Source organism: Pseudophryne corroboree, chromosome 5 (genome assembly GCF_028390025.1).
Source record: "Pseudophryne corroboree isolate aPseCor3 chromosome 5, aPseCor3.hap2, whole genome shotgun sequence".
Classification (NCBI taxonomy): Eukaryota; Metazoa; Chordata; class Amphibia; order Anura; family Myobatrachidae; genus Pseudophryne; species Pseudophryne corroboree.
This window is the reverse complement of record NC_086448.1, coordinates 721,387,179-721,412,640: the sequence shown is the minus strand read 5'-3', so window position 1 is coordinate 721,412,640 and position 25,462 is coordinate 721,387,179. Positions and strand designations below refer to the sequence as shown.

Below are 25,462 nucleotides of genomic sequence, written 5' to 3'. Positions count from 1 at the left end.
GAATGCTTTACTTTTTGAATAAGGGTCCACACATTATCATTAGGAGGTTTATGTTCTTTATTATCTATTAACTTAAAAGAGCTACATAGACCTGCATTCAAGTACAACACAATCTAGTGCATCAAATTAGGAATGGAGAGCATTAGCTCTGATCACGTTGCTTGCTCTGCCCTCATTCTCCTAATTCACGTTCCAGATGCGTTTTCTGTAACCTGATCAGTCTCTTCTGCTTCCAGCTGCAGAATGGATAGTATCTGAGACCAGGACTTGGCCTGGCATTGTAGTCTCTGACGGAATAGTCTGTAAACTCTGAAACGTGACCTAGAACAGGTGCCAGTGATGTGATCCCTAAAAGAGATCAATGGAAATGTCACACGCAAAAGCTATCTCCATTGTTTCAGCTTCAGAAATGCAGGTAGTATCTATACTGAAAGTGTATTGTGTATTTGTGCTGTAATCTAAGCAGACAGACAGGGCAATATCTCAGTAGGTGTGACTTACACTGTTGTTAGCGCCGGTAGGGTAAACTTGCTGGCACTGTGACAGCCAAAGGCATGGAATCTAGAATAATCACAGTAGGTGTGTGCCAAGACCAGAAAATCCGGACTGTATTTATGCCTTTAAGGCACTCTTAATACAGCATGTGTACACAGCAGATTTTGTAGGCTGAAGAAATATTCCTAGACTGGTGGGCACAGCCAGGGGCTGGCTGGCAACTTTCAGCCTGGGGGGCAGGCTTAAACAAGTGGCCCAGCTTTTCACAGGAAGTGCAATGCAAAAATGGCCCTGGAACACTTAAATTGCACTGGCCCGGAGGGCAGATGGCACCCTGCCCAGCCAGCCCCTGGGCACAGACCCTAGCAAAATGTGGGGTCCCTTCAATGTGATCTATCCTCCTAAGGCCCCTGCTCTGCTCTTGTGCATGCGCAAATGGGCAAATGAACAGGTGTAATGTGTTATCTGTTTAATTAGATGCAGGCACAGTTGCTGCTTTTGGACTGTATTCCTTTTTCTGCATAACTGAAATTAGTTCTTCGACGTCAAAAATCTGGTAGAGCTATTTATCACGGCTCATGGGAAAGCCGTACAGTCAGGCCCTGTGACACAGGAGGGTATTGTTCTATATACGCTCCTAGAACAGATGTTACCAGCTGTCTCCATCTTTTTTACATTTTAGACATCAATTAAAATCCTGTATATATTTTTAAGCATGTTACTTTTAAATCAACATTTACCTGTATCCTTGGTGAGAACACATATAAGGTCTTTTTGTTCTGGATTGCGTTTGGATGGAGGAGAATAGACAGGTGGCATCTATACTTACTTGCTAAGATCACTATAAACTTGCACAGTGCAGTAACCCACAACAGCTTCCACCAGCACGTGTCTTATGCCTGTCAGTAAACTCATACAGTATGTACTTCTCTTATATGCTAATTTCTACGTATTTTTGCTCTCTAGGGAGGTAATTCCAAGTTGATCGCAGCAGGATTTTTTTTAGCAGTTGGGCAAAACCATGTGCACTGCAGGGGAGGCAGATATAACATTTGCAGAGAGAGTTAGATTTGGGTGGGTTATTTTGTTTCTGTGCAGGGTAAATACTGGCTGCTTTATTTTTACACTGCAAATTAGATTGCAGATTGAACATACCCCACCCAAATCTAACTCTCTCTGCACATGTTATATCTGCCTCCCCTGCAGTGCACATGTGCACTGCAGGGGAGGCAGATATAACATGTGCAGAGAGAGTTAGATTTAGGTGGGTTATTATGTTTCTGTGCAGGGTAAATACTGGCTGCTTTATTTTTACACTGCAAATTAGATTGCAGATTGAACACACCACACCCAAATCTAACTCTCTCTGCACATGTTATATCTGCCTCCCCTGCAGTGCACATGGTTTTGCCCAATTGCTATAAAAAATCCTGCTGCGATCAACTTGGAATTACCCTCTAGGTTTTGTTCCCTTGCTACATGTCCTTTTTGTCTTTATACACTTGATTGGTAATGCTTGCTCTACTCTTTCCCATTTGCTTCTTCTATCTCTATGTGTAACCCTTTTCTGTATTGTATTATAAGCATGTTTAATAAAAAGATATTTAAAAAAAAAAAGACTATAACTATATGTCTGTTTCGAAAGGCTTCAAAAATATATACTTGCAACTGGGAGGAGATAATGACGAAGTTGAAATTCATTAAAAAGGGTATTCGCTCTCTGTTCTTCAGCCACATAGTATTTCTGGTGTATGTTTAGTATAAATCTCTGCATGCACCAAATTGCATTGTATTTCTACCTGAGAAAAGGGCAGGGACAAACACACTGTTGGATGGTATCGGAATCCCAGCGGCCGGGATCCTGACAGTCGGAATGCTGACACCTGCATCCCGGTGTTTAGAATCCCAACAGATCCCGGTGAACATTTTAACCCTATCCCTAACTGTTACCTCCCCAGGCTAATCCTGACCCTCCCCCTACTGCCTAACCCTGAACCTAAGCCCAGTACATACCGTAGGGATGCCGCTGTCTGCATTCTGACAGAATCTCGTCCGCCGGGATCCTGACCACATCCAACACTGTGACGCAATTTCCATAGTTAAGGCCCACCCTGCCACTAAGTGATACAAAGCATGTCATCTCACAATGCTCACCGATACATCGATGATGTGATCCACATCGATCCAGGTTGAACACGATGGGCATTTTGCCTCTTTTCAACCTCTACTACTATTACTATGTTACTATTACTATTACATCAACATGCACCAGTGGGCGGGCATGATGTATATAAGTAGACACCACAACTTGTCCAACTTAAGTTTGTAGACCCTCCAATCTACATTTCCCAGGGAACAGGCCTGCACAGATAGGAAGTATAAAGCAAACCCACCAGCGATCGGGACAGCAGCAATAACCCAGAATTGATGGCTGCTGATTCCACTCTTTCTAAAGGGTACATCATTTCTGAACACTTGTATGTTGTAAAATGAAGGCTCGTGCAACAGTAATATATAATGTCAACAGGTCCAATTGATTGTCTCTTATTGGGGGAGGTGTATCAAGCCTTGGAGTGAGATACCAACCAATCAACTTCTAACTACCATTTTACAGGATGTGCTTGAAAATGACACAGTATTTTGTTGGTACTTTATCTCTCTCCAAGGCTGGATACATTTTGCCCCTAAATCTGAACTTTTATTGCCTCTCCCAATAGGAACATTGTCATTAATGTCTTACAAATCAAATTTGTAGGGGCAAACTACTCTCTGTATCGGATTGCATCAAGACCATTGAGTCCTAACATAACATGTTTGACTGTGTTCAGTTTTTGTTAAGTCTTAATTTCTTGTATGGTGTATCTCACACTTTGTAACCTTTGTAGTGCACCCAAGATGGCTGCATCACCTGGTACACCCGTGGGTGGGATGAGGGAAGAAAAATACTTGGAACTGATGGTTTTATAAAGGTTCTACTTCTAGCTTTAGTACAATGCAACTTCCCCATTTCCCCTTCATCTCTTCTAGATATTGCCTATTCCACCCAGGGTAACCTATGTTGCTCAGCCATAAAAGGCACCTCGTCTGGTACCTTTCATGGATGGGTTATGTAACCTGTGGAGTTTATTACCCAGAATGACTGCACCAACTCTGCATTAAGATCATCATGTGCACTAAGGACCTGATTTTCTATAATTTGCTGAAGTGAGAACGCGTGCACTGAGCGATTATCGTCCGACTGCACATGTGATGTGAGCGCATTGCTCATCGCTCTGCATTTGCAGTCTAAGTATAAAGCAGTCGCAATTTGACAGGAAGTGACCGTTCATGGGTGGTAACATGGCGATTGTGCGGAGTGGTTGAGAGGACAGTCATGTCATGGCCATTTTCAGGCTGTGTATCTGATGTCATCTGCGAATGCTGCGATGAAAAACATGGCGCCCGGTGCGACTGCATTCTGATTATTTTGAGTATGCATGGGTCAGCCGCAAATGTCAACTGTGGTTGTTTTTTGCATATGCATTGTGGTTCTGCTAATGAAAATGCAGATTTGCAGATGCATCAGCAGGCGTTTATCTTTCTGGGAAGAAAAGTTCTATATAAAAAATGTAGTATTATTATTATTATTATTATTTATGACTCCATTAGCAAATAAACTGAACACTTCTAACATGTTTTAAGCGCATTTCATATTTAATCAAGGCAAACAATGCATTTACTGTTGCTGAGATGCATTAACAGCTGATTGCTTTAACAGCTGATTTAGGGCCTTATTAAGAGTGGGACGCAGCCGGTGCATTCGCGTACACGGCCACGTCCCGAGGGTCTGCGCACACACAGCAGTTGTAGTGCGCGAGCCTTCACTATGCGATCACATCCCGGAAGAATGCAATCGCATAGTGATTGACAGGCGACGGACGGCGATGCGATGTTGAGGGGGGGGGGGGGAGCAGAAACGCAGGCATGCCATGGCCATTTTCGGGGCTGGCAGATGACGTTGTATGCATTTTCTCATATTGGAAACATGGCAGAGGTCAACCTCTATTTGAGGTTTCCACGGGGTGGTGCCACACACCTTGCCCTGTGCTGGGCGGCCGCCAGCATGTCAGTAGAACGGTTACAGTATTTGGTAATTTAGCAAAAATTACGATCAACTCTGAACAACCCCTGTAGAGTGGGAAAGCTGCATTAGATTGTGAGTATAGAAAGCCTATGGACTATAAATAGGTCAAACCAAAAGCCAGAGTAGTTACAGTAGGGCTGCTGTGTAATAGCACTGACAGCAGCATAATAAATTAGGCTCTTTGTTAGCCGCATACAAAAATTGATGACCGTAGCATCGCTCGAACCACAACTATGTTGTGGTTGTCTTTATGTTTGCATTTGCAATGTATTATTTATATAAAAATGTATGTATATATAGTCTAATTGTATGGATATTTATGAACAATTTTACAGCAGAATGTTAAGTCCATTTTCCATAATGTTTGGTTTCTATTTTGTAATGCAGCCTAGAAAAGGCGTTTCTGTATAATGCAGGGTATTGTCATCTAGGGGGTCATTCCGAGTTGATCTCTCGCTAACAGTTTTTTTGCAGCCGTGCGATCAGATAGTCGCCGCCTGTGGGGGAGTGTACTTTAGCTTAGCAAGGGTGAGAATGCTTTTGCAGGGGAGCTGTGCATAAACTGTTCGTGTAGCTCTGAACTTACTCAGTCACTGTGATCACTTCTGCCTGTCTGGTCCCGGAATTGACGTCAGACGCCCGCCCTGCAAACGCCGCGACACGCCTGCGTTTGCCTCACCACTCCCAGAAACGGTCAGTTGCCTCCCAGGTACGCCTTCCTGCTGTCAATCTTCTAGCGTTCACCGCTGCGAACGCTTCCATCGTAGCTGCCGTCACTGCCTGGCGACTGCCGTCGCCGGGCAACGATGCTCCTGTGCATTGGCGGCCATACGCATGCGCAGTTTGGATCCGTTCGCACGGATTGCAGAAAAAAAGCAGCGTGCGAACGGGTCGGAATGTCCAATGTTATACCAAAGTACCTTTCATTTCACATCATTCAGAAATTAGTCTAAGTTGACTTTACGAGTGACCCATTCTGCTTTTGAAGTATGTACAATATTTCTGTAATGCACAAAAGTAAAAATAAAACACAAACACATAAATTTAAATAGTAATCCAGTAAGACCCCCAAAAAATGTGGGTGTGCGAAAAATGGGGTTTTCCATGATTTTTGTTTTTAGCGCTGATTTTTTTAGTTATCGGGCTATCAACTTAGAACATTTTTTGGGTGTAAAAACACAGGGGCTATTTTCGGCCGAAAAGTCATGGACTTGTGTGTTTTTTATGGCCGCGCTTTGGAAAAAAAACCTGCTTATCGTGGATTTGGTGGCAGGCAAAAAAAAAAAAATTCCTAATAACTGCTGGCATCAGGGCTAATTGGATAGCCCTAGTGGAGGTAATTAGCCTCGATAAATTACCAGCTAATTGGATAAGGGGGGGGGGGAGGTACACACGAAGCGATGTTCAGCTCATTTGTAAGCAATCTGACTAGATTGCTTAGAACATCGCTCTGTGTGTAGGGGTGCCGGCGACAGACCGCGCATCGCTATCGCCGTTGCTAGGTTGGCCTGCAGGCACAATCTAGCAGGTCGCTCATTTCACTGCTGGGTGAAATGAGCACCCCCCCCCCCCCCGTGTCCGTTTCCCCCCCAGCTCAGCACATTGCGCTGTGCTGAGCGGGGGGAGAGATGTGTGCTGAGCGGTCTGTGCTAGATCACTCAGCACACATCTCTGGGGAAATCTCCCCGTTAGCACGGCCCTTAAGGATAGCTCAGAAGTGTCCACAAAATTGAGAAATACTCAATACAAATCTCAATATTTAAACATTCAAGTTCTTGATGCTGATGTTCACGAAGTTGATTGTTTGTCGCTATTGCATGTACGCAGAAATCCCTGTGAACCTGTATCGCAGAAATGTTACACTGTGTATGTTTCAGAAAATGTGCTGGGTATTTCTGGGTGGCAGAAGCACAGAGATGGTCCCTTTTATGGGTGTGTTATGAGAATGTAGCTGGCTTGTCACTAAACTGGTTGCCTACACAGACACTTAATCGCTTACATTGGGGGCCATACTCGGATGGAAAATATGCACCTACCATAGGTGATTGTGGTGACTAAGGATGCACCAAGCTAATATTACAGCATCTGAAGACACAGAAAGTAAGCGACTCAGTCCTTGCACGTTTAGGCTTGTGAGGGGCTGATACTAGCAGGAGTCTGCATGGTCAGCTACAAGCGCGTTCTCCTGGAACACCAGTTGTGGGCAGGGCAAGTCTATACTAGGGAGTTCTCAGGGAACACCGGTTGTGGGCAGGGTGAGTCTGCATGATCAGCTACTAGGGAGTTCTCAGGGAACACCGATTGTGGGCTGGGGGAGTCTGCATGGTCAGCTACTAGGGAGTTCTCAGGGAACACTGCTTGTGGGCTGGGGGAGTCTGCATGGTCAGCTACTAGAGAGTGCTCAGGGAACACTGCTTGTGGGCTGGGGGAGTCTGCATGGTCAGCTACTAGGGAGTTCTCAGGGAACACCGCTTGTGGGCTGGGGGAGTCTGCATGGTCAGCTACTAGGGAGTTCTCAGTGAACACCGGATGTGGGCAGGGGTCGTCTGCATGATCAGCTACTAGGGAGTTCTCAGTGAACACCGGTTGTGGGCAGGGGTCGTCTGCATGATCAGCTACTAGGGAGTTCTCAGGGAACACTGCTTGTGGGCAGGGGGAGTCTGCATGGTCAGCTACTAGGGAGTTCTCAGGGAACACTGCTTGTGGGCAGGGGGAGTCTGCATGGTCAGCTACTAGGGAGTTCTCAGGGAACACTGCTTGTGGGCTGGGGGAGTCTGCATGATCAGCTACTAATGAGTTCTCAGGGAACACCGGTTGTGGGCAGGGGTCGTCTGCATGATCAGCTACTAGGGAGTTCTCAGGGAACACTGCTTGTGGGCTGGGGGAGTCTGCGTGATCAGCTACTAGGGAGTTCTCAGTGAACACCGGTTGTGGGCAGGGGTCGTCTGCATGATCAGCTACTAGGGAGTTCTCAGGGAACACCGGATGTGGGCAGGGGTCGTCTGCATGATCAGCTACTAGGGAGTTCTCAGGGAACACCGGTTGTGGGCAGGGTGAGTCTGCATGATCAGCTACTAGGGAGTTCTCAGTGAACACCGGATGTGGGCAGGGGTCGTCTGCATGATCAGCTACTAGGGAGTTCTCAGTGAACACCGGTTGTGGGCAGGGTGAGTCTGCATGATCAGCTACTAGGGAGTTCTCAGGGAACACCGGATGTGGGCAGGGGTCGTCTGCATGATCAGCTACTAGGGAGTTCTCAGGGAACACTGCTTGTGGGCTGGGGGAGTCTGCATGGTCAGCTACAAGGGGGTCCTCAGGGAACACCGGATGTGGGCAGGGCAGTCTGCATGGTCAGCAAGTAGGGAGGCCAATCCCGGGGCATTTTTTCAATCCCGGGATTGAAAAATGCTCAATCCCGGGATTGCAGTAGGGATCAGTGTAGGGAGCAGAGAGAGTATATGTGGAGGGCAGCGAGGGGTGGAAGGCAGCGAGGGAGGGAGGGTGGATGTAGGGAGCAAGGCAGGGTGGGTGTAGGGAGAATGTAAGGAGCAGGAAGGGAGGGTGGGTGTAGGGAGCAGCGGGACAGTGGGTGTGTAGGGAGCATGTGAGGAGCAGGAAGGGAAGGTGGGTGTAGCGAGCAGGGAGGATGTCAGGAGTAGAGAGGGAGGATGTCTGGAGCAGTGAGGGAGTGTGGCTGTAGGTAGCGATAGTACTTACTAATTGGGCGGGCCGCGGGCAGCAGCCATGGACACACACACACACACTGACCGCGCTGGCCGCATTTCAAATGTAGCGCTGGCCGCCAGCCAGTCAGAACTGGCAGTCCGGCAGCCAATCAGGAGCCGCGTCCGCTGCCGCGTCCCTGATTGGCTGCCGGTCTGCCAGCTCTGATTGGCTGGCAGCCGGCGCTACATTTGAAATGCAGCTAGCGCGGTCAGTGTGTGTGTGGAACTACCTCGCTGACAGCCGGGCAGCGCTGAGCTATAGTACTCAGCGATGTCCGGTAAAAACTGCGCATGCGCACTCTAATCCCGTGAATCCTGGGATTCAAATACCGGCATTTTTGGGCCCAAATCCCGGGATCCCGCCGATGCCGATCCCGGGATTGGCCTCCCTAGCTACAAGGGAGCCCTCAGGGAACAATGGTTGTGGGCAGGGCAGTCGGCAAGTTCAGCTACAAGGAAGTCCTCAGGGAACACCTGATGTGAGCAAAGTAAGTCTGAATGGTCAGCTACAAGGGAGTCGTCAGGGAACACCAGTTATGGGCAGGGTGAGCCTGCATGGTCAACTACATGGGAGTTTATTTATTTATTGATTGATTGATTGATTTATTACCGGTTATTTATATAGCGCACACATATTCCGCAGTGCTTTACAGAGAATATTTGGCCATTCACATCGGTCCCGGCCCCAGTGGAGCTCACAATCTATATCATAGTTGCCTACCCTCCCTCATTCTGCAGGAGACTCTCTGAAATAGCAGCAATCTCCCTGACTCCCTGAACAGACCAGCAATCTCCCTGATTGCACCTTATCCCCATTATGCAGCTGTTACATTCTTGGGGAAAAATAAAAATCAGAGATATATACATTCAAATGGGATCATCAGCGCCATTTCCCTGCATTGGTTATAAGGCACAGTGATTCCTATGGCTGCATGCATTTCATATAAGGTTTCTCCTGACCACTTACAGTATGTGGAACCTCTTGTAACACACAATACACAAAAAAATCCTGCAAAATATCAGTGTTTTTTCTTCAACAAGTATTATACTAACTTTGGGGCTCATTTACATTTGGATGTAAGTTATTTTTATGACACGCCTCTCAGATGTAGCAGTGCACGTTCGCGCTGCTAGGTGTCACTTTCACATCTCCCTGAAATGCATTTTCAAAAGTAGGCAAGTATGATCTATATTCCCTATCACATGTATACATACACGTTAAGGTTAATTTTGTTTGGAGCCAATTAACCTACCAGTATATTTTTGTATTGTGGGAGGAAACCGGAGTACCCGGAGGAAACCCACTCAAGTACGAGGAGAATATACAAATTTCACACAGTTAAGGCCATGGTGGGATTTGAACCCATGACCTCAGTGCTGTGAGGCAGTAATGCTATCCATTACACCATCCGTACTCATGGAACACTAGTAGTGGGCAGGATGAGTCTGCATGGTCAGATACAAGGGAATACTCAGGAGACACTAGTTGTGGGCATGGCACACTTGCCAATCTGGTGGATGATGGATGCTCAATACATGTGTAATCCTGTTATAATCTGTGTAAGTGACTGGCAGGAAAATCGGTGCTCTCACCAGAAATCAGGCTTCTCTCTGTGTACCTACTACCTCTATTTAAAGCAATTTGTCAATCTCTCTCTCTTTTTCTCTCACTCTCTCTCTCTCTCTCTCTCTCTCTCTGAGTTTTAAACTCCTCAACTGCTTCTGACTTTCTGCTGGTTTTGGGTGAGCTGGAAGATCAGGAATTCTATTTTTCCCACTTTGAGCTGTGCGATCCAGTAAGCCAAGAGTTCCAAATGACTAATGCAGTTGCAGAATGTGCAGGTCTTGTTTTCCTCTCTCTTGAAGGGAGCCGATCCCACAGAAATGTGGGCATTGTGAGACACAAGCCCTCTCACCACAATTTTCTTACTCTGAGACCGTCATCAGATCTGTAATTCACCTACATATACGTAATAGCTTCATCTTGAAAACTGAAAATCCTGTTACTCTCCCAAGATTTGCAAAAGTATTTCTACATTACATTACAAGTATATTAACTATACTAACCCCATGGTGATCACTATGCATGGATGCCAAAGGGCGTACAGACTAGTAATGAGAAATCCAGTGGCTGAGGAGAAATCGGAGGAGCAGAGACATAAATTGGGAGGATGTTATTGCTGCTTGGTATGTAGCTGTGTTTGAAGCCCTGGGAGCACATGTTGTATTAATTACCAACTAGTAGCATATGCTGTATGTAAGGTCATTGCTTCACATTCTGACTCCCACGTTAGCTGTCATTTCTTTCCATAGACCTTGTGTAGGGAAATGAGGGGGTGAGCTAAGGAATGGTGGACGATCATTACATAACACTTGTGTCCTAGATTTCAGTCTTTCTACATCTACATCCCATAAGGGGGGATTCAGTTAGTGCCGTTTTTAGGAAGAATTTACATTCGACCTATTCAACGCCCATGCCGTTTTTTGACAGGTCGAAAAATTTGCCACGGGAGAAAACCACGTGGATTGGTGAATTCGCTGCCGATCAACATGTTTTGGTGAATTCGCGAAGTTTTCGCCCAGTTTTGAGTCCGTTTTCACCCTAAAAAAGCGAAAAGGCATGGGCGAAAAGTGATTAAAAATGGGCAAAAACGCCTGCAACTGAATACACAAGGCCAAATTAGTGCCGTTTTTTCGGCTAGCCGAAAAAAATTGTCACTAAATGAATACCCCCCATAGTCTGGTCATTACTGGGTTCTCTCTGTGGAATACTAATAAAAGAAAAGTTGACAAAAGTTAATGGTGATGTATCCAAATGAATAGTTGTACTATTGTTAGGTGCAGTTAGTACACAAATCTTTCACATGATATCACTGTACATAAACAAATATTGTGGCAGTAACTATAAAGCATTGTCATGGTGTTTTGGTGTTCCGTTTCCCTAATCCCTGACTATATTTACATAGTAGATATCAAATGTTGGATTGTAACAATGGATGTATTTTTTCCCCCCCTTCCGTCTAGATCACCAGGAGATGTTGAGGAAATAAACCTATTTACAGTCAGCTGAGATACTTCACAGTTAGAGTTTGGTGAAAGCCATGCGATCTGCCTAAATACAGATGGTCTGATACTGTCACCTCCACAGGTAATCAGCATTTATAAACAAGTGCAATAGAGACTACGCGTTTCACAGTGATTTAATATGGTAAAAAATGTGGACTAGGTTTGTCTGAAGGAGTGTGGTTTTCCAAGCCAATGAAATGTGTGAAAGATGTGTATTTCTAGCGGCTATAATGATTTATGAAATTTATGTAAATATGATGCAGCCCCATCTGAGTAATATATAATGTAGAGCCTATTTTAGTGATACATGCAGGGCCGGTTCTACACCTTGTGGCGCCCAGTGCGAAAATGTCCACAGTTTGTGCGTGCAAAAAAATAATAGGGGCGTGGCCACAGTTATGCTCCCAGTAGCTGTGCCCCCAGATTTGGCCCAAGTAGTTGTGCCCCCCAGTTGATTTGCCCCCAGTAGTTGTACCTCCTGTCACTTTGCCCCCAGTAGTTGTGCCCCCTCTTTCTTTGCCCCCAGTAGTTGTGCCCCCTCTTTCTTTGCCCCCAGTATTTGTGCCCCATTTCTTTGCCCCCAGTAGTTGTGCCCCCTCTTTCTTTGCCCCCATTAGTTGTGCCCCATTTCTTTGCCCCCAGCAGTTGTGCCCCCTCTTTCTTTGCCCCCAGTAGTTGTGCCCCGTTTCTTTGCCCCCAGCAGTTGTACCCCCTCTTTCTTTGCCCCATTAGTTGTGCCCCGTTCCTTTGCCCCCAGCAGTTCTGCCCCCTCTTTCTTTGCCCCCAGCAGTTCTGCCCCCTCTTTCTTTGCCCCCAGTAGTTGTGCCCCCTCTTTCTTTGCCCCTAGTAGTTGTGCCCCGTTTCTCTGCCCCCAGCAGTTGTGCCCCCCTCTTTCTTTGCCCCCAGTAGTTGTGCCCCGTTTCTTTGCCCCCAGTAGTTGTGCACACACACAAAAATAAAAAAAAACAATACTTACCACTGCCCCACTCCTGCTTCCCGATCGCTGCTGCTGCTCCGTCTGGCCGCTGGCTCCTCTCTATGGGAGAAACGTCATGACGTCTCTCCCATAGCAGCGCCGCACAGACACTAGAGGTAAATACTGACCTCTAGTGTCTGTTCCTGGAGCCGGCTGGAGCGGACGCCCACATAGACCACGGCGTCTGCTGCAGCCGTGGAGCGGGGTGCGGGCAGGCGGCGGTGCCTGCGGGGTGACCGCAGCCGCGCCCCCAGGCCGCAGCACCCCGGGCAAAGGAACTGCTTGCCCGCACCAAGATCCGTTCCTGGATACATGCAATATGCAATACTAAAAGGCAGTCTACAAGGGATGGATATATAATGCAGAGAATCTTTCTAGTGATGGGTATACAATACAGAGTATTCTAGTAAAGGATAAAGAAATCAGAAAGCCTTCCATTGATTGATATGTAATGTGGAGAACATTCTAGTGACTGACATTCAACACAGAGAGCATTTTAGTGATATGTATAAAATGCAATGAGTATCCCAGTGATGGATATAAAATATTCTAGCAATATATGTACAATACAGAGAGCATTCTAGTGAATGAGATACAAGTCAGAGAGTAGTCTGTTGATTAACATACAATACAGAGAACTTGGTAGTCACTCTGATGTAATACACACGGCATTCTAGTGATAGGTCTACAATACAGATAGCATTCTAATGTTGGCTCTACAATACAGAGAGTGTGTTCTAGTGTTGGCTATACAATATAAAAAACATTCTAGTGATGGATGTACGGGGCAGAGGGCATTTTAATGATGCATATACAATATAGACAGCATTCAGGTGACAAATATACACTAAAATGTTATTTGGGTAATGATAATTGAGACTGACTTAAGGTCTACTTGTAGTACTGTCAGAGAGCTTAAGGCTTCCTACTTGACGTGAGTAGCTCCTGAAATTATGTTACTGGTGTCTACATTTGAAAAATAATACTAATGGTGTTTACACACGGTGAGATCCTTGCTGTACTCCATTTTCACTTTGCGATTTCCCCTGAACTCCCCGGAGCCCAGCACCAGCGATTTGGAGTAACTTTTCTTGACTATGTGCTTACGATTTTGGCTTATGTGAGATTTTGGCTTATGTGAGATGTAATTGACATGTGAGATGAACTAGATAGTACACCGATCTAGCAAGGATTGACTTGCCTGCACAGTCTACCTTTTCTTGCGATGCCGACCTGGCGGGACCGCGAATCGGGATCGCAAGTGGCATAACACCTTGCGATTTGCACTAACTTTTCTTGCGATATAGTCAAAATCGAAAGAAAGCATCTCACCGTGTGCACACACCATTAGGGTCTGATTCTGATTTGAGAGCAAAGAAGAAAAGAGCAAGTAACGTTGAACATTGGTGAAACCATGTTGTACTGCGAGTTGGGCAGGTGTAACATGTGCAGAGAGATTTAGATTTGGAAGGGGCGTGTCCAAACTCAAATATAAATGACAGTGTAAAAATGAAGCTGTCCAGCATTTATGGGCTACATGCAAAAACAGCCAGTATTTACCCTGCATGCTATTGCCTCTACTTGTCAATCAGGTAGAAGCATTCGCAGCCAATGTAGTTAAGACCTTTAAAAAACGCTACTGTACCGGCTAAAATTGTACAGGGTGTGTTGTTGTAGCCAACATTATTTTATGAGTGTCAATCCAATGCATGCCATGGTGGTGTGCATTTACAAGACAGGGAATACATGCGCTGCGGACATGTGTATGTGCCACAACCACGCAGGTCTAGTGCACAGCTGGTAGTGAAAAATAAAAGTTCCTGGCTGTATTTGCTTAATTGTAGTGTAAACAAGTTGTAATTAAATCTTTACTTTTACTTCTGTATGCTCAGTGTCACTTCTCTTGATTGTATATTGGATGCAGCTTACAATGTCATTATTATTATTATCATCATCCTATATAATTAAAGGCTAACGCTGTTAGCCTTTAACAGAGTACAAGTGTTTTGTGCATCGGCAGCCACTAGATGACACATGACGGAGCAATTAAAATGTTGCTCCATTCTGGTGCTGACATTACTGTTGTGTTTTGTCATTTTGACGCGCTGGTAACTAGTAGTAATGCATCACATTGTTTTACAGCAGTTAAGAGACTAGAGCAGGGGTGGGGAATGGCCGACCTGCGGGCCGTATAAGGTCCACAAAGCCACTTGATCTGGCCAGGCTCACCTAACCGAGGGAGAAGCCGTGCGCCCGCTGAGATTGTGTTACCAGCGGGCGCCGGCTCCTTCCCCTCATCGGCAGCCGAAAGCACTCCGGCTTCTGGCTCTGACAGTGTGCAGCTGTGCGCTAAGGGAGAGACGTCTTGATGGCTCTCCTATAGTTCCGAGGAGCGGGCAGCCAGGCGGAGTGCAGTGGTCCACAAGCAGGAGCGGGGCTGGTGAGTAGTGTGGTTTTTTTTTTAAGTGTGTGTGTGTGTTTGTGTAAGCGGCGCTACTAGAGAAGGCATATCTAATGGGGCATAACAAGTGACTGGGGTCATATCTAATGGGGCCTAATAAGTGACTGGGGGCATATCTAATGGGGCATAACTAGTGACTGGAGGCATATCTAATGGGGCATATCTACTGGGGGCATAACTACTGGGGCAGGCTAATTTTTAAGTTGATAACTTTTGTATGGCCCCTGAAGGATTTTATAAATATCCAAATGGCTCTTTGTAGAAAAAAGGTTCCCCACCCCTGGACTAGAGCATAGAGCAGCCATAAGTACATCAGGGACAAATGTGCCAGGTAGACCAAATAAATTCAGACTTGAAAACAAATGGTTGGTAGGACCCTTGCACAGGAGAGTTTGCAATCTAGTAGATTCATGTGTTGTGTGTTATTTTGTATGTACAGTATGGTCAGTGCATTAACAATGAATACAAATTTACGTTTTAGCGTGAAGACAAATATTTAAAATAAAAACACAACACTGCATACTGGTCAGATATGTATTTTTGCTTGGTAGTATGAGATGTATAGTATGTATTATATAGCTAAGTGTGGGAAACACATTCCAGGCCTTATGTGACAACAGATAACTGTGTTATTTTGTCATACGTCACACCTATTGCAGATTGCATTCTTAATATTCTAATTCTACATGAAATCATGTTTTTTGATGATAGTGTTTGTGCTAGAATAGAATACCCTTTGAGATCACACCTGCTGTTTCTCATTTTGCATGGAAAACATGTTACAAAAAAACTGTTATAATTGTAGAAAATTTTCCTCCCTAAGGCAGTTTTCTGTTTGATAATGTTCTGTAACAAGTTCACTTAAATCAGATTTGTTTTAGGATTCCCTTAAGATATCATAATTCTTTCAACAAAAACAGAATGTTTTGAACTATTCAGTTGGTTGTTGATTTTTTGTTTGCTAAACTTCAACTTTTGTTTGTTTTTTTGTTGTTGTAGTTTTGACTGTTTTATTGCTTTTTACAGTCACTTCTCTCCATTAGTTGCATTTTTATTGAACAATTCTACACTTGCAATATGTGGATCTGCTGTTTTTACTTGTTTAAGAACAGAATTAAGTATCTACAATCTATTAAGATATCTGAGGTATCTGTGGTGTCACAAGGGGGGTGCGGTTAACCACTCCCGGGTGTCAATCTTGCAAGGGGTGACACCAAAATGCTGACTCCTCTGCAGTGACAGGAGCCGAGTGCTGCAGTGTGACAGTAACCTGCGGCACTCGGCTTTGGGACGGGTTCTTATCTGAGGCCATGCCCTGGTAATGTAGGCATATACACTCTGGTAAAAAAATAATCGTTCTGTGATATGCGATGATAAGGATTCTTAAGTTTCAGGGGCACACGGAAAATTATAATTCACTAATAAAGGTATCCATATGCCAGGTCACCTCAGTCTGTCCCCCGCATTGCCCTACCTGCCCCCACTCTGGCACCACCTACTCTCTGTCCACTGCACCACACACCCTCTCTGCTGATCTGCCCAACTGTGACTTGGTCAAGCCATTTTCCCAGTGGTTTCTGCAGTGTCAGAATTCACAGAGTTAAGTTTAATGTATGGGTGCACCACACACTCTGCACCCATTAGAGATACACCCATGGTCACTATGCCTCTTCACACTCCCATTCCACTTCTCCAGAAGTAAGGTGTAGCTGCAATGTGTGTATTACTTCCATGGACCTACAGTATATGCTGATCACGCACAGTGCCCATTCTTGCAAGATACACTGCACAAAACGCAATACTTTCCACTCTGTGTCAGCCCCACTATGTTTTGGCGTGTTATACAGAAAGAAACCGTCAGTGTAGCAATAAATGACCGTGCTGTCTGCCTTCCTGTGTCCAATCCCTACAGCTGTTCTCATAGGTGGCCAAAACTGTAAAGATTGTTTAAGGTTGCAGCAGCAAGACCTTAAGTGTATCGTCTAAATCAGTGGAGGTGGATGTAACTATTTGGTGCCCTGTGCCATAAATAGCACACCCACACACACTTTGAATAGGGACAGCTGCGTGCGCCCAAAAAAGTGTGTGGTCTCGTGTGGAAAGAGCATGACCACACATTCAAAAATTACGCAAACCCAGTAGCTGGCCACACAGTAGTACCAATTACTCACATTACATCACACAGTAGTGCCCCTTAATCAAGTTACGTTACACAGTAGTGCCCCTTATTCAAGTTATGTAACACAGTAGTGCCCCTTATTCAAGTTATGTAACACAGTAGTGCCCCTTATTCAAGTTACGTTACACAGTAGTGCCCCTTATTTAAGTTACGTAACACAGTAGTGCCCCTTATTCAAGTTACGTAACACAGTAGTGCCCCTTATTTAAGTTACGTAACACAGTAGTGCCCCTTATTCAAGTTACGTTACACAGTAGTGCCCCTTATTTAAGTTACGTTACACAGTAGTGCCCCTTATTCAAGTAACGTAACACAGTAGTGCCCCTTATTCAAGTTACGTTACACAGTAGTGCCCCTTATTTAGGTTACGTTACACAGTAGTGCCCCTTATTTAAGTTACGTTACACAGTAGTGCCCCTTATTCAAGTTACGTAACACAGTAGTGCCCCTTATTTAAGTTACGTAACACAGTAGTGCCCCTAATTTAGGTTACGTTACACAGTAGTGCCCCTTATTTAAGTTACGTTACACAGTAGTGCCCCTTATTTAAGTTACGTTACACAGTAGTGCCCCTTAGTCAAGTTATGTCACAGTTGTACCTCTTATTCACGTTACACCACACAGTAGAGCCCCTTATTCACGGCATGCCGCACAGTAGTATCCCTTATACATTTTATGCCACACAGTACCACCGTGTACACATTACACATTATGCCACACAGTAGTACCCCTTGTACCAATTATTCCACACAGTAATGCCCCTTGTACACATTAAGCCCTACAGTAGTTCCCCTTGTACACATTATGCCACACAGTAGTGCCACTCATTCACATTATACCCTTTATTGACTACTAGATTAGATTTAGGACAAGGAGGACATTAGAATTTAAATATTACATTAAAGAACAATAAATTATTATTGTTCTAATAGCTGAATTCTAATATCCTCCATCTCCCCTTTTCCTGTGCCTAATCTAGCAGCACTACTGGTTTTTATGGCCTGTAACTTACTAGTTAAACTAAAATGTTAGTCCCGCGTCCTGTGTGGCAGGTTCTATATGCTCATTTTTTTTTTTTTTAAACATATATCTTCCATAGGGCTACTCACCTGGCCGCTAGATCAACCACTGCCTCATTCTGCCATTGTGACTGTTGTGCTCCCACCACACAACTGCTCCTCCGCACTGTAAGCGGGATGTACTAAGCGTAAAATGCGGTTAACTCCCTGCAGGACAGCGCCGCGGCGGGGTACGCCAGCGCTGGCGTACGTCCATAGAAGCCTATGGGCTTCTCTCCGCGGCGCTGTGTGAGGGATCCGATCGGATCCCTCCCAGCATGCCCTGCGGCCGCCCCCGTCACCCCGCGCATGCGCAGACTGACTCCTGGGGCTGAATCCCGGAAGTCAGGCTGCCGCTGCGCATCGCGGAGGTCAGCTCTTATCGGAAGAGCTGTCCTCCGCAATGCTGATCGCATATGTTAGTACATATGCGATCAGCATCGTGGCGCAGGGCGGCGATGTACATTAGTACATCCTGCCCTGTGTGAGAGACATTATGACGTCTCTCCCTATACTCTGTGTGGGAGCTGGAAAGCGGAGCTGACTGACGAGAAGTAGCCCGGGTGCATGATGTCACTCCCTGCACTCTGTGTGGGAGTTGGAAAGCAGATATGACTGCTAAGAAGTAAAACTACAGCGAGTGCCCGGCACACAGACATTAAGACAACTGTCAGTTTCACACTCCGTGGTGACCTGCGCTCTGTGCAGGGGCACTGGCAGCACCACCCTAATATCTGTCATGCCAATGATCTCTGCAAAATAGTAGTGGATTTCATCATGGTTAGGTATATAATGTTAGAAATGAGGGAAATCTTCATGCCACGCTGTAGAAATCTTTGAATTCCGTAATCCATCTTGCACGCATTATACAGCTGTAATGAAACTGCAGAGCTCTTTCGTAGTCTGTTTAAAATTCACAGATACTTGTAACCTATTAGAGAGCAAAGTGTGTAAGTGAGCATTACCAGCTAGCCTTGGTCGGGAGGTAATGCGGTAACTACCGATACGATTCCATTGCAGTGTTCTCTCACCTGCTGTTTTATATGCTATACAGGTCAGTACTGTACAAAGCTATAGAAGTTAGCAGTTTATTAGATATTTATTAATGTGCTTTGTGGGCATTTGTAAGGTCATTGTTTATTCATGTAATGATTTATTTATTAGTGATAATTATTTGCCACATTGAGTATTCCTGTTTAATGCCAGTAGCTCTTAACTAGCTCATAGACAGTTTGTTTTCAAAACGGTTTCCGTTTTAGTGGACAGTGACAGACATTTTGTGCAGCCCAGCAGAGGCAACCTTTTAAAGGTGATTGCCTAAAACAAGACAAAATCAAGTATTTGACAATGTTCAAGCTTGAATTTTCCATTCTTCACAGTCCTGTGACTATCAGGATCATCTTTCCGGCACCTACTAACAAGTCTCGTTCAAAGGGGGTCATTCCGAGTTGATCACACGCTGCAACTTTTTGCAGCCTGTGCGATCAACTAGACGCCGCCTACGGAGGAGTGTATTTTTGCATAGCAAGGCTGCGATCGCTTGTGCAGCGCTGCTATACAAAAAAAGTTTTGTGTAGAACAAGACCAGGGTAAGAGTTACTTACCCTGTGCGATGAATCCAGTGTTGCAGGTCCCGGAATTACGTCAGACATCCGCCCTACAAACGCCTGGACACGTTTGCGTTCACTGCACCACTCCCAGAAAACGGTCAGTTGACACCCACAAACGCCCTCTTCCTGTCAATCTCCTTGCGATCGGTTGTGCGAATGGATTCTTCATTAAATCCATCACCCAGCAACGATTCGCTTTGTAGCCATACGACGCACCTGCACATTGCGGTGCATGCGCAGTAGTAACCTGTTCGCTGCGCTGCGAAAAACGCCAGCGAGTGATCAACCCCCAAAGTGATGACCCCCAAAGTCTCTTAAATCGTGCTACACTGCCATTTTCATTGCAAATTCTACAACAGTACTTCAGTTGCGCAAGACAACATCTAATGCGTGTGTGTGTGTGTGTGTGTATATATATATATATATATATATATATATATATATATACACCGCAACTACCACCAAAGTGGAAGGTGCACTCTCGCCAAAATTTTGGCGAGAGTGCACCTTCCACTTTGGTGGCAGTTGCGGTATATTGGTGGCCATATATGGTCATTAGGAGCACCCGCATACTTATTTTTACATACTGATGAGAGTGCAGGACATTCTGTGGATATTTATATATATATATATATATATATATATATATATATATATATATATATATATATATTTCTTTTATACCCTACCCATTGATCTTCATGATGAAGCTTTTGTTAGGAAATGCACCAACCAGCTATGGACATACTTGTAGACAGGTGTAATTATTTTTTCATTCTATATGAAATGCTTTCATTGTACGCATGTAGACTCTGAGTATGTAACAGCTGAAGAAAAATTAATACACTGGAGTTTTTAAGTGTATCTGGTTTGAATGCTTACGCAGTTGGCTTCATTTCACAAATAAATTATTTAATTTATACAAGAAAATAAAATATGAATATGCCAAATTGCTAGAATACTTTTTATATTCAGCATTTAGACAGAGACTGACTCATCCCGTACAAGAAACAAAGGTGTTAGATTTTAGGATGGCTGATTTTGTAGGGATGGGAAAATGTGTAAGTGATTATTTGGCAGAGTGGAAGAACTTGGAAGCCGTGCAGGAGAGGTGGGAAAAATAAAGTGCAATATTAAAGGCAACAGACCTTTGTATCAAAAGTGTAAGGAAAAACACAAGGAAAAGGAAGCCAGTGTGGTTTGCGAAAAAAATAACAAGTTTTGTGAAAGCAAAAAAGATGGCTTTTAGGAAATCTAAGCAGACACAAAATAATGAAGACAAAGAGATATATCTTGTTAGACAGAAGGAGACTAATAAGGTAATCAGATATGCAAAAGGCACAAGCTGAGGAGAAAAAGGCCCAGTCAGTGGGTAAAGGAGGCAAAACTTTTTTTTGTTATATAAGCGAAAGGAGAAAAACAAAAGATGGAATTATAAAACTGAAGACAGAGACTGGAAGTCTTGTTGAGGGAGACAATGTAATAGGAGATCATCTTAATAATGATATTTGCTCAGTATTCACCAGTGGCGTGCGGTGAGGTCAGTGGCTGGTGAGGCACTGCAGCCATAATGTCCGCCGAATCCTGCCGATGACCCCTACCGCCACTGCCGCCAATGCCCGCTGCCTGCCTGCTCATTATACTTGTGATATATTGTACATTATTGAAAAATAAAAATAAAAATTAGTGTTTGGGAAGGGAGTGGGAGGAGAACATGAATGCAATTTTGTTGTCCAGGGCTTCCATTAACTAAATAGCACTGTGGATGCAGCGCTATTAAGTTAATAGAAGTCCTGGACAACAAAATAGCCAGCAGTGGGTGACAGGGAGAGGGTGACGCCAGAGAGAGGGTGACAGCAGTGGGTGACAGGGAGAGGGTGACGCCAGAGAGAGGGTGACAGCAGTGGGTGACAGGGAGTGTGACAGGAAAAGCGTGACGCCAGGGAGAGGGTCACCAGGGAGAGGGTGACAGCAGTGGGTAATGCCAGGAAGAAGGTGACGGGGAGGGTGATGCCAGGGAGAGGGTGACAGCAGTGGGTGATGCCAGGGAGAGGGTGACGCCAGGGAGAGGGTGATGCCAGTGAGGGAGTGACAGCAGTGGGTGACGCCAGGGAGAGGGTAGCAGCAATGGGTGTTGCCAGGGAGAGGGTGACAGCAGTGGGTGACGCCGGGGAAAGGGTGGCTCTAGTGGGTGACAGGGAGAGGGTGATGCCAGGGAAAGGGTAACAGCAGTAGTAGCGGGTGAGAATGTAAAAGAGAGAAGGGTGATGGGAACAGACAGTGAATGACAATTATATTGGTATTTATGGACCTGGGCCTAGAACTGCGGGGATCGCTGGTGACAAGAGCAGCCTGAACAGGAATCCGGGGTCGGGAGAGAGAGAGTGAGAGAATAGGGGAGAAGCGGGGGATCGTGGCCCCTCTCCTCCTCTGGCCACACTGGACTCACTGGGGTATATATACTAAGGTCCCGATTTCATTCGAGTTGGCTTTTTTTTCTAAGTATGATTTCGGGAATTTACTAAACACAAATCTCGGCAGTGTTGGGGCTATTCGTATTGAGATACACTGCCGACCACACAAGTACGAATCAATAGACCATCGGTCAAACACGGCTGCTATTTAATAGAACTCGTCATTTACTAAGAATTTGTATTCTCAATCACTGCCGACAATAGTCAAACACTGCCGGGAAAGCATGGAATTCGTAAAAAAATGGAGCTTTCAAATAGACCTTCTTTTTGCTGGCGTGTTGTGATAGTCATGCACGGATCAGTGAGATCCGTGCATGCTTAACTGTGGAAAAGGGTCTGAATGGGTAAAAAGTTAAAAAAAGAAATGCGTGGGGTCCCCCCCTCCTAAGCATAACCAGCCTCAGGCTCTTTGAGCCGGTCCTGGTTGTTTAAATACCGGGGGAAAATTGGACAGGGGTTCCCCATATTTAGACAGCCAGCACCGGGCTCTTAGTCCGGTCCTGGTTCCAAAAATACGGGGGACAAAAGATGTAGGGGTCCCCCGTATTTTTAAAACCAGCACCGGGCTCCACTAGCCATTGACATAATACCACAGCCGGGGGACACATTTATGTAGATCCCTGCGGCCGTTGCATTACCCCCCCCCCCCCCCAACTAGTCACCCCTGGCCGGGGTTCCCTGAGGAGTGGGGACCCCATAAATCAAGGGGTCCCCCCCTCCAGCCACCCAAGGGCCAGGGGTGAAACCCGAGGCTGTCCCCAGCACCCCTGGGCGGTGGGTGCCGGGCTGATAGCCATAAGTGTGTAAAAAAAGAATATTGTTTTTTGTTGTGGAGAACCTCAAGTACCAGTATGCGGGGAAATAACGGTCCCGCTGGTACCTGTGGTTCTACAAAAAAAAAATACCCAAATAAAAACACAACACACACACCGTGAAAGTAAAAATTTATTAACACACTTACACACTCACATATTTACCTACATCCCACACTGGTCACGTCCACTTGTCCAGTAGAATCCAATAGGGGTACCTGTAGAGGGGGAGAGGGCACACAATTTGTATACTCAGGACAGAACTCAGGAGTTTGGAAGGAGAGAGAGAGACGAACGAACCTCTTGGGTGGCAGGTCTGACAGCGGCTCCTCTCACCGGCCGGCGCGGACACACAAACACACTGCAGGATGAACATGCGGCAGGTGTGGGGCAGACGGAGCAGCTCTGACAGCAGCTCCTATCAGCTGCCGGCCCCGGACACAGAAACACACTGCAGGGGGAACATGCGGCAGGTGTGGGGCGGACGGAGCAGCTCTGACAGCGGACTTGTTAGCAGCGCCCGGCGCGGACAGAGGAGGGGGAACATGCTGCAGGAGGGGGACTGTGCCTGACCAGGAAGCGGCCACGGAGACGGAGGTGAGCACTCATTCTTTCTGCCTATGGGTGATTGGACCACCGGATCCAGCCCTGGATCCGCTGTCCAATCACATCTGGCACTATCGACGAGGAACTTATAATAGTGCCGCTTTCTCGTCGATTTTCAATGGGCTTTTACAGCCCAGTTCTTGGCCACGCCCTCTGCTTTATCCTCAGTCCCATTCACAATGGGAGGCACTGTTATCAGTGCCTCCTTACCTACTTTCAGGTCTTACAATGGTTATAATAATATAACGAAGATACTTATGACCAGTGGTTAAAGTGGGCCGGAACGGGGCGGAACTGCGTTCCGTCACCTCTGTCACAACTGAGGGCTGGTGCTGACCAGGGGGAAGCCTCAGTTGTAGGGGCTGAGGTATATATGTGTACCTGGGAGGCAGTACAGGGTTCTTGGACATGCAGGGAACCTTTAGAACAAATGCCTGAAGGCGTGACCACGACAGCAAGGGAAAGTTCAAAGGTTTTATTAAACACAGTTCAGAGGAATACTGATGACTTGGTACTGGTAATAGGAAACACAGTTCAGAGAAATACTTGGGATCGATGACGGAACACCGATGGTGACTTTGGGATCGTTGGTAAGCTTTGAGTGAAGCTGGGGTTCGCAGATAGAAAAATGCACTATTGTACTTAGAAGCACAGGTGAAGCATGAAGTGATGCTGGGGATCGCTGGAGAAGAAGCTGGGAATGGCTGCTGGGAAGCCGGAGTTCAGACACAGGTGAATCAGGGTAGACTGTAGAGGGTTAATCACTGGAGTGTCGGGTTACACTGCAGAGTATAATCACCAGGGAGTCAGGCTGTACTGCAGAGAAAGTCCATGGGAGAACTGCACACTGGAATCACTGAAGACAATTGAAGCACTGACATCTTTCCACCCCAGGAACAGGATATTTATACCTGCTGGGAAGCAGGGATTGGCTGGCTGATTAACCAGAGACCAGAGTGCAGCTCATAGGCTGAAAGGTAACATGTGATTAGGAAAACATGGCTGCGCCCATGGTAGCTTTTGGAGGGAGAGATTGTTTGTAACTTGAATGTGAGCTTTAACCATGAAGCTGCCAGAATCACAGTAAAGAGATTTGAGACAATGAGATGCAGCGTGCTGCACACAGACAGTGCAGATGGAATCCAGGCTTGGAACACTGGGACAGTCTCAGGAGGCATTTGGAAGGTAAATACTGATAAGGAATTACCTAGATCGTGACAACCTCTAATTGCAGGCGGAACCAGTTCCGCCTCCGCCCGGCCACAGCATCAGGTCCCTGCTGCATTGTGAAGTTAGGTGCAGCCGCCAGCCAATCCCGGCTCGCGGACCAGCTGCAGCACCAATCTAAAGAAGAGGCAGCTTTTTCAAAGTCTGGTGTGAGCCAATCACGGCTCGCGGACCGCCAGCCAATGAGAAGCTGCCAAGTGGCAGCTTCTCATTAGCTGGCGGTCCGGGTGCCGTGAATGGCGCACAATCGGCGCCAGATTCAAAGTCCGGCGGCTTCTCGCTTCTGGTCACGGTATCAGCTCTTCCCTGGGTGAGGCATGCTAGGAGGATCAGAGCAGCTCACCCAGGGCCGGCCCGACCATTATGCGGCGTACGCAGCCGCGTAGAGGACTGCACTGTGCAGAGCGCCGCCGCTGCCATTTGTTAGCCATGGATGTCCGGATCCTTTACAGGAGGAGCAGTGGCGTTAAGTCCGTCGCGCCTCTACTCTCCTGGCTGGGGGCAGCAGCAGCCTCTTTACACGGCAGCAGTTACAAGCGGCTGGGACTCTGAGTCACTGAGACTCACACACCCCTCTACCAGCCCACAGGCAGGAAAACACCACACGCAGCCCACCCAGCGACAGCTCTCCGCACACACAGCCCAGCAAA

General features: G+C 46.1%; 1 protein-coding gene across 4 annotated transcripts in view; it reads left to right on the top strand.

Moving 5' to 3' along the window:
- PAG1 (phosphoprotein membrane anchor with glycosphingolipid microdomains 1) overlaps nucleotides 1-25,462 on the top strand; it is a 477,890-nt gene that overhangs the window by 270,732 nt on the left and 181,696 nt on the right. For 3 of the 4 annotated variants that reach the window (XM_063923988.1, XM_063923987.1, XM_063923990.1), the window contains one exon: nucleotides 11,368-11,491. The exons of the other annotated variant lie outside the window; for it this stretch is intronic. The gene's annotated coding sequence lies outside the window, so the exon portion shown is untranslated. The remainder of the gene's footprint in view (nucleotides 1-11,367; nucleotides 11,492-25,462) is intronic. 4 annotated transcript variants of the gene reach the window in all.